Source organism: Canis lupus, chromosome 17 (genome assembly GCF_003254725.2).
Source record: "Canis lupus dingo isolate Sandy chromosome 17, ASM325472v2, whole genome shotgun sequence".
NCBI lineage: Eukaryota > Metazoa > Chordata > Mammalia > Carnivora > Canidae > Canis > Canis lupus.
In genome coordinates this window covers 1550869-1560227 of record NC_064259.1, presented here as the reverse complement: position 1 = coordinate 1560227, position 9359 = coordinate 1550869, and the positions used below count along the sequence as shown (strand labels likewise).

At 64.9% G+C, this 9359-nt stretch overlaps 2 long non-coding RNA genes across 2 annotated transcripts; both read right to left on the bottom strand.

Moving 5' to 3' along the window:
- Positions 1-4801: 4801 nt before the first annotated feature.
- Positions 4802-7130, bottom strand: LOC112664923 (uncharacterized). The gene is made up of 3 exons (XR_003140128.3): positions 6920-7130; positions 6526-6728; positions 4802-5370 (listed from the first exon to the last, which is right to left on the bottom strand). It is a non-coding gene; the product is annotated as an uncharacterized LOC112664923 (long non-coding RNA).
- An 89-nt stretch (positions 7131-7219) lies between these two features.
- LOC125752831 (uncharacterized) lies at positions 7220-9346 on the bottom strand. The gene is made up of 3 exons (XR_007403249.1): positions 9288-9346; positions 8485-9211; positions 7220-8172 (listed from the first exon to the last, which is right to left on the bottom strand). It is a non-coding gene; the product is annotated as an uncharacterized LOC125752831 (long non-coding RNA).
- Between the last annotated feature and the right edge of the window lie 13 nt (positions 9347-9359).

Sequence of the window (9359 nt, the reverse complement as noted above, 5' to 3'; positions counted from 1 at the left end):
AGGTACCCAGTGCCTTGCAGATGCTCCATCCACATTTCGGCTGGCTCAGAATTTTGTCCAGAACCTGCTCTAGGAAAAGGAGGGATTTTTCTCCTCCGATGGTTGGGACTTACGGAAGGAGAACAGAGAGTCGTGGCCTTGTCTGTGAATATTTTCCCTCCCTCCATGCTGATGCTTTCTCCACGTGATTAAAAATGGTAACCAAGCGAGCACCTGAAGGTGTAGAGCACTGAACGGCAGTGCGGCCGGAAGCAACAGTCGCGGGCACCCCCTTTTCAGGTCCCGGTGCACCTGCTATTCCAGGGCTAAGGAGGGCCAAGAGCTGCCCCCCAGGACGTCATCTCGGCATTGGCAAGGCCAAGCCTCCCGATGACTTGCCTTCTTTCCAGAAACAGGGTGGCTGTCCTTTGAAAGAGGCCGAGGATGTGCCCAGCGACGGCTCTCCCTGGCACCCGGCGCAGCTGGCAGGCAAATCAATGGGTCCAGCGGCTCTGCCGTCGGAGACACAGAGCTGAGCTGACATCTTCCAGGGAAGCCCCGGAGCTTTGAGCCTGGGCACCTGGGTCTGTTCGACACAGAGCAACAGGCAGGCTCCGGGAGTGCTGTCAGCTGAGCAGTGAAAAGGGACAAGCAGCTATGTCAAAAATGACACGCCGGCTTCTGCTGGTCTTGCAAAGCAGATCTGCAGTGATGTGACCGCGGCTGACAGCCAGCAGCACAAGTGGCTGCTTTCCGTACTGGATTGAAATCCGTCCAGCTCCCCGCGCTCGCAGCGATGGCTTCCAATGCTAATTCTCAGCGAGCCACGCATGAAATATATTCACAGGCGCTACTCAGTTAGGGCCCTTTGGAGTTATTTGAGGTACCTGTGATGAAAACATCTGTGCCACTTGCTTTTGTGGGTTTTTGTTCCCTTGGTTTCAATTATGCAGTCAAAGAATCTTCCAGAGAGAGAGAGAGGAGAGAGAGTTTGCTGATGTAGTGCTTTCCTTTCTGATAAAAGAGGGTGCCTGGTCAGATGTCTGAATAGAAGGAGCAGGGGAAGGGAGAGGCGGACTTTCATTTCTACATTGACCAGGGACGCGCTCTGTTTGATGCAAATGAGGTCGTTCTAAACACATCTCCCCATGTCCTGCCAAGCTTCCTGGGGTCACGTAACCATCTCCTCACGTGACAAATAGAGGGTGAGTTTACCGGGATCACATCTGCGAACGTAAGCAATTGATAAGGATGCCTGGGGCAGGAAGGGTGGGAGGGGGCTGTGTGTGTATGTGTGTACACGTGTGTACGTATGTGCATGCACATCTGTGCATGGGTGCAGGCGTATGAGTGTGCATGCTCTAGCACACGGGTGTGTGCAAGCATATCCATGCGTGTGCGTGTGATTTCCTATGCAATCCTTCCCCATCTCTGTGGCTCCGTAGACTCGAGGAGCCCTGTCTCCCGTCACGTGGGCTCCCGCGTTCTCTCCTGGGGACGGCGTGCCGCACAGCGAGCTGAGAGCGGCTCAGAGAGGGCCCGCGGGTCACAGCGCAGGTGAGCTTGGGATGCAGGTGCTCTGCTCTCAGGGAACCATGGCTGGAAGAAGCCCTTCGTCCCTCGTGCCCTCTGCAGCCGCTGCTCCCGGGTATGACGATGGGAGGGTCACACCCTCCAGGATCCGGGTGTGGCTGAGGCACCCGTCCCGCGCGCCACCGTCCTCTCTGGGGTGCAGAGTGTGCCATTGGCTCTGCCCGTGTGCAGACACGCCCCTGCGCAGCCCGGGCTCTCCAATCTAACAGCCAGTGGTTTGGTAAGAAGCAGCCATCGGTCCCTGGAGCGGCCTCAGGCGTCTAGATGGTGGGAAAAACACAGCGAGAAAGGCCTGGAGAGGCACAAGGGCTCCCACTGGGGTTGGTCTCTGGAGCCCCTGGGTGCCCACTCGGCCCCTGCGGAGGTTGCAGGCCGTGGGGACGAGGCATGGCTGCCCGGCTGCGATCGTGGCCTGCGTGGAGCGCAGAGCCTGCGCCGGTGCGTACGCTCTCTCCTCTGCAGCTGCGGCCTGCCCCGCATTGCTGACTGGCTCCCAGCACCCCTCCTGCCCCGGGCCCTGCACCCCTCGCCCTCTGCTGCCTCAGGAGAGCTCACAGCAAGGGGGGGGGCGTTTGCTCCTCTCACGGGGCTTTTAGGTATGATGACGGTGTCCTTCATCCGGGGGTTCCACTACCCCGCTGCAGTCGTTCCTGAGCGGCCGTCCCACCCTCGGCTGGCAGGTCTGGGGCCCCAGTCCCCCTTGCAGAGCAGGGCAGGGCCAGGTGCCTCGCGGGGCCTCACGGGGGAGAACCCTTCCTTGGCCTCTTCCAGTGGTGGAGGCGCCTGCATTCCACGCTGGCTGCCCCTGCCTCGGTCCCCCCTCCCAAATGTCTGTCCCTCCCTGGCTGCCCGTCACCTCTGCGTCCTCGTCCACCTGCTGCCTCCCTCCCACGCGGACCTCGTGGTTGGGTCGGGCCACCGGCTAATCCTGGACCTTTGCTCATCCCAACATCCTCGACCGAATCACATCTGCGGAGCCCCTGCTGCCACCCCAGGTACCAAATGCTCAAGTTCCCAGGACTCAGACGTGGACTCTGGGGTCGCGTGCCGGACGTGCCACGCCCTGCCCTCCGCTCCATGCTGCGGCGTGGCTCCCCCGCCACCCCCCGCCCAGGCACTTGACTCGCCCTCCCTGCCTGCCATGTGGAATGGATCCTTGGCTAGGAGCTTCTCGGATGGCCGGAGTGTGCTGGGACACGGGACACGGGACACGGGACTCTCCTCCTGCTTCCGCCCTCGAGGCTCCTCCCGACGGCGTCCTCCTGTCTGAGTCCGGCCAGAGCCCAGAGAGGCGTCCCCGGAATTCCTCTGCAGGGATGGCTCTGGGTGGCCGCCCCCCTCCGTCCAAAGCACAGTCTTGAGGAGCGAGGAGAGTCTGCAGCGACGGGCCGCCGCGTAGGGGCTGAACACGGTGGTGCCCCGTCTCCCGCAGCGGGGCCCACCTCGTGCTGCCCCCATGGCCCGCTGGCCCCACGAGACCGTGCCTGGACCACTGGCGCCTGGTGCGTCATCGTCCGTCGATCAGCCTCCTCCACGACAGCATGAGGTTCTGGGAGCAGGTGCCAGGACTTGCCCGTCCTTGTTTGCCGAGGGCCACGCGTGGGGCCGACGCTCACGCGGGGCTGTCTTTCCCTCCTTCCTCCTTCTGCTCTCAGACAATTTTGCTCAAGTTATTTATCCACCGCTGTGGCATTTTCCAGGTAGCAGGTACCCGGCTACCCTCCCTGGTGCCAGAACCGCGTGGGGGCGGGCGCCGCATCCCCCACACCCCCTTGGAGGGAGGACGGAGCAGGTGCGGGACGGCTGGACACAGCACAGCCACCCTCCCTCCTGCTCCTCCTCGTGGGCCGCTGCTTGCCCCCCTCCAGGGCAGTCGCGGGTGCACCATCAGCTCCAAGAGGCCCGGGTGGGCGGCCGAGGCATCGCTGTGCAGCAGGGGACGCGGGATTTGCCCTCGCGAAGACCCACGTCGTGAGTGGAGGGATTTCAGGCCGGAGAGAATGATGTGTGCAAGGGACAGGATTCCACTTCCCGGGTGGAGGCCGTTCCCCACCTTCCCTGTGTCCGGGCCTCGGGCTGCTCGGGCGTCACCGGAGCTGTGTCTCCACCTGCCTCCCGATGTGCCTGGCTCCCAGGGGAGCTGAGAGGCCGGGGCCTCGGGGCGGTGTGAGGGCCCGGGCCCTGGGGATACCGAGGCTGGCCTCACACTCCATCTACCAGCGCAGGGCCTCGGCGGGTCACTCTGGCCTCCTGGTCTGCGTGGTGGGGCCATCGGTGTCCCTGCCTCCGGGCTCTCATAGGAAGGTGCCCGAGCCGTGCCTGATGCCCAGGAATCACTCAAAAGGACACATCATTTTGCTTCCATGTAGGACATCCACGCTCATTTTTATTCCCCGGAGAAGGCCACACCCAGGAGAGCAAGACGCCGGCGGCGGAGGGAGGCCTGGGCGAAGCAGGACGGCCGTCCCCGTGTCCAGAGCCGCTCTGCCCTGTCTGCCAGATGCTCACACACGTGTGGTTTGGTCTTTGTGTGCATGTGTGTGCACGCGTGTGTGAGCGTGAGAGAGAGAGAGGGAGGGAGGGAGAGGGAGGGAGGGAGATGCTGCTGCTTCCCAGATAGGAGCCGAGTTGGGGATTTTTTCCAGCTAATTATTTCTGGACGGCCGCTGTGTCCTCCTGCCTCCCGTCTTAACTGCATCGTTCAGTGTCTCAGGATCGATCGAGGCGGGTCTGAGTAGCTCTGCAAGGAGCCAGTGGGAGCCGCGTTAGCCGCCAGCACGGATGGCGTCTGACGTGCTCGGATGAGGCCTGGCCAGGGAGGTCGACCGCCCGTCGTCCCCACGGCGTGTGGCCGGCATCCTTCCTAAGGCCCGGGGCCCCGGGACTCAAACGGTGCAAAAGCAGACGCCCTGGGGTCGCCTCGCGCTGGCCTCTCTCCCACAGGCCGGGCTCTGTCCTGAGGGTGGGGGCGTGGGCGACACCCGTCTGGGACAGAGCTGGCCGTGACCCGGCCCTGAGCGCGGGCGGAGGGGGCCCCAGGTCTGCCGTGTGCAGGGGTGTGGGGCTCAAGTCAGCATCTGCTACGCGTCCACATCCTAGCTGGGCTTGGAGCCGGAGAGCCGGGCTGGGGGCCCCCAGGTGGGGAGAGCTCATGGCCCGCGAGCCCTGCCACCCACCCTGCCGTCCACAAGGCTCCTGCCCAGGGCCAGCGGGGCCAGCGCGCCTCAGTTCTTTCCAGTTTCCTCCGGGGCCAGCTTCGCCACTCGAGCAACAACGGACTTAGGAGGGATTGGCCCAGCGCCGGGCGCGGCGGCAGGCGGAGCGGACACCAGTGTGGCTGGGGCCACCGCTGCGTCCTGCTGGGAATCCTGGCTGAAGCTGTTCGTGTCCGGAGGAGCAGACCCCGAGGAGGCTAACGCCAGCCTGGCTGCTCTGGGAAGGTCAGAGGCGAAGCAAAATAATATGTGCGAGAGCTCCCCCGCCCCCACCCCACCAGTGACCAGGCAAGATGTGCGGTCAGTGTTCCCCGGGCTCGGTGAGCAAGGTCGAGTCCCACCCCCGGCACCTCCCGGGAGCTCACGTCGGGGTGGCCGACCCAGCAGACCCCCCTCCTTGGCCGGGGACCGTGCCCCTTGCAGAGGAACAGGCTGCCCCGAGATGCAGCTCCAGGACCGGCACAGCGGGAGGGCAAACGCGTCCTGACCCTAGGGCGGCTTCCCGTGGCCTCCGTCTACCCTCAGCGCTTACTTCAGTTCCTCTCCCGAGACGGCACCAAGCGCATTTGCCGCCCGCGTGAATCTGCGGAAATGAAAAAACGTGCCTCTTGGACTTGAGGGAACACGTGGACTGCAGCATGGGCACAGCGGTGCCCTTTGGGGTGACCTCCGCGAGGGCAAGGGAGCCACGTGCCGCCCCGCTGAGCGTCCCGCAGGGTGACGGCTGGTCCCAGCGGTGCAAAGAGGCAGGTGTCTGCGAGCCCCCCAGTGCGTGCACCCTGTCCGGCCGGCGGCCTGGGGCGCCCTGACGGCGTGGGTCCTCCTGCGGGGCCTGGCTTGGCCGGCGCTTGCCTCCTGGGAGGGCCCCGTGCCCTGTCCACGCCCCACATCTCGGTCCCCCCTTCTTTCCAGGGAAGAAGGATCGGAGACAGGAGGCGCCTCTAAGTGCAGCGGCAGGGTCTCTCCGTCTCCAGCTCCTCCCTGGGCTGCTCCGTCCTAGCATTTGGGCATTTAATAATGCAGACGAATGGCTCTTGTCTTATTAATTATTAATCGCCCTTTTTGCATTTCTAAGGGCAGCAGGAGATGAGCTCTGAGGCGAAGCAAATGGAACTCGGGAGGAGCTGCAAGGAAGCCGGCCTCCTCCGGGGCCCTCTGCGGGCGGCCTCTCAGCCCTCTCTGGCCCTGTCCTCCGAGGAGCCCGGCGCAGCCCGCGGCCCTGTTGGTGCGTGTGCTCAGAGCCCCACGTCCCCAAGGCACTCGGGTTGTCCCGCAGGACAGGCGCGCGGTGGGCTCCACGTGCATGGAGAGGCCCTCCCTCCTGCCAGCCGTCCCTGTCCCCGTCCCCGTCCCTCACCCACAGCCCCGGAGCTCATTGCAGCCGGACGTGCGGAGGCAATTATGGCCGGTGGGAGTCTCCTCTCGCCACACCAGCATCCCTTCCTGCATCCCTTCCTGACGTTGTGCACCCGCTACTATCTTACTAATGCGGCCCTCAGCCTTGGGAAGTAGAATTAAAAACGTAATAATAAAAGGAGAAAAGAGGGAAAGAAGAGAGAAATGTGCTTGCTTCGGAGGCACGTATTTTGATTGTGTTCTTCCAAACCAGGGGCGGGGGTGTCACTGCCGCTCTTGTCAGAGTCTCCATGGGAGGCGGGAGGCGGATGCAGGAGGCGGGAGGAGGGCTCAGGGCGGCCGCCCCCCAGGGGAGGGCTCTCCTGACTCCCCGTTCGCTCACCCAGAGGATGAGACCAGCCAGCAAGCCTGGGCCCCACAGAGCAGAGCTGTCTGCGGGCGCTGCTTCCCCGTCCCTGCCCCAGGCTGTGCCGGGCAGTAAGACGGGGTCCAGAGGTGAAAGTCAGTTCCTAGCAAAGCGGGCTCCAGGTTCTCCAACCCCCGTCCTGAGAGGATGCTGTGTCCTTGAGGAGGCTGTGGGGTGGCCTGGAGGGGAAGCATCCACTCCTGGGGCAGGGGGTGGTTACAGGGCAGGAGCCCCCAAGCGTGTCCTCCTGGACGTCCCCACGCGGTGAATGCCAGCCCTCCCATGTGGCAGCCCAAGGCCTGCAACACCTGGGCCAGCCCCCCCCTCCTGCCCCCTGTCCCCCCAGAGCCCACGAGTGCCCCACACTCACCACCTTCTAGCTCCTGGGTGTGCTGGGCCCAGGCACTGTCTCCACTTGGGACACCAGCTGTCCCTGCAGGGGTCTGAGCCCCTTCTGGGTGCCAGGGGGTGGGACCCAAGGTGGGGGGTTGGATATGAGGATCGAGGGATGGGGGCGGGGTCCGTGGGGTGCAGGGCTGGGTCAGGGAACCAGGGACCCAGCATGAGGACTGGGGGCAGGGGACAGGGGGCTGGGGCGGAAGGGGGGCAGTGAGGGGTGAGTGGTGAGGGGCAGAGGGCCGGGGGCTGGGGGCCTGGGGTGGGGCATGAGCACCAGGGGCAAGGGGTGGGGGACCAGGGGATGGGGGCCGGGGGCCCAGGCACCAGGCATGAGGCCCGGGGGCTCGTGGGCAGCAGCACCTCCAGCCCTCGGTGGGCGCCCCGTGCAGAGTCCTTGCTGAGGTCCCGGAGAGGCCAGAACCCCTCCGGCCCGGCGCACCGAAGGAGCACAGCAGAGCTTGGGCCTGCCGCAGCCGGGCTGGGCCCTGGGAGTCTCGGTGGAAGCAGAACCTCTGCCCTGCACGTGGACTTTCTCCCCGCTGGTCCCGGGACCAGCCCACGGCCGGACAGACCCACTGTTCCTCGTCCTCCTGCATTGCCTCCGGGGCCAGGCCTCAGCTTCCCTGACACCCCACGTCCCCTGCCCCCGGGGGACCTCTGCCCCTCAGCGGGCGCGTCCCCGAGCCGGACCAGGCTGCCAGAGGCCCCGGGAAGCTTCCACCACACTGCCCCGTCCACCACACTGCCCCGTCCCCCAGGACCCTCCTCCACTCCGTCCCTGCTTTCCTGGGCATCGTGGAGCGTGGAGAGCCACGAGCCCAACCGAACCTGACACGGGTGCCCGTCCCTCTGCAATACCCACACACGGACCCGTCGCCTTGGGGCCGGCACGAGGGCTCCCAGGTCCCCGGAGAAGCAGCAGGACGGGGAAGGGCAGCCGTGGGGGCCAGGTCACCGCTGACCCCTCGTTTTGTTCTTTATCCTGTTCTGTGCTTCCAACAGGTGCGCCTCTGGGGGCCTGGCCTGGCTCTCAGAACGCTGTTGGTCCAGGCTCCGCTCTCCAGGCCGAGCACAACGCCGCAGGGTGTCACTCGGGGCAGCTCGCCGTGGGGACTCAGAGGAACAGTCGGTGCCGCACGGGTTGGCGAGGCTGTGCCAGGCTCCACAGAAGCCGGGGAATGGGCAGCGGCTGTCCCGGAGGATGCCCTGCGGCTGTCGAGTGTCCTGAGGGGCAGGGGGCAAGCCACGGGGAGGGAAACCTGCTGGAACAGGGACCCCCACTCCCCCAAAGCCCAAGAAAGCAGCTCTGCTTCTGGCACGTGAAGGGAGGATGAAGCCGGGCTCGGGTGGAGCTGGGCCCCGGGGCCTATTTCTGGGCGCCCCCCAGCACTGCGGCCCCGGCCCGGCCCTAGGAGCCCCGTCGCCACGGAGACGAGCTGTGACCAGACTCCGTGGGACTTCCCCGGAGCGCCTCACTTTGTGGCCGTCCTCCCCTCTTCCCTGCTTCTCTTACATAATCTGTCCCGTGGGACCCACTTGCAGGAGGTGAGCCAAGGAGTCCTGCTTTCACCGCGGGCCTGGCTAGAAGAGGGGGTCTCGAGGGCCTGCGCTGCGCGTCCACGCGGTGACTGTGTGTGCGCTCGAATCAGAAGGTCTGGACCGCAGAGCATCTCCGCTGCGTGTCCCGCCCACGCAGATGGCCTTATCTCTCTGTGTCCCCAGCAGCAGCCGTGGGCCAAGGGACACGGTCGAGGCCACTCACTGGCGCTCACGCTCGTCCCGCCTGGGAGGGGAGCTCACGGCGTCCGTCTATAGGAAGAGGAGTGTGGGCCCGCGGGTGGACGTCACTTTCCTCCCAGTGGACAGACCTGGGTCTGGGAAGGAGGGTTCAAACACGCAGGGTTCGAGTCCCCAGAGCTCTGGCCGCCTCCAGCAGGGCTTCAAGGTCCATCCTTCTTTCGACGCTGTGACCTCAGGCAGCGGGTGCTCAGAGCCACAAGGATGGGTGACCCAGGAGGTGGCTCCTGTCGGCCGAGAAAGGGGCTGCGCTACCCGCTGGGAGGGCCCGGGCTGCTCCCCTCTCAAGGGCAGAACTGCTCGGACCTGTATTGAAAAGGATTTCAGGGATGCCCGGGTGGCTCCACGGTTGGGCACCTGCCTTGGGCTCAGGGCGTGACCCGGGGTCCTGGGATCGAGTCCCGCATCGGGCTCCCTGCATGGAGCCTGCTTCTCCCTCTGCCTGTGTCTCTGCCTCTCTCTGTGTCTGTAATGAATAAATAAAAACCTTAAAAAAAAAAAAAGGATTTCGGTGAGAGGTGTTTCAGGGGAGCCCTTGGCACCTGCCGCCCTTCCTCCATCCTCTCATCTGAGGTCAGACCAGGGAGCACATGGTCGTCGGTGGTTGTCAAGGC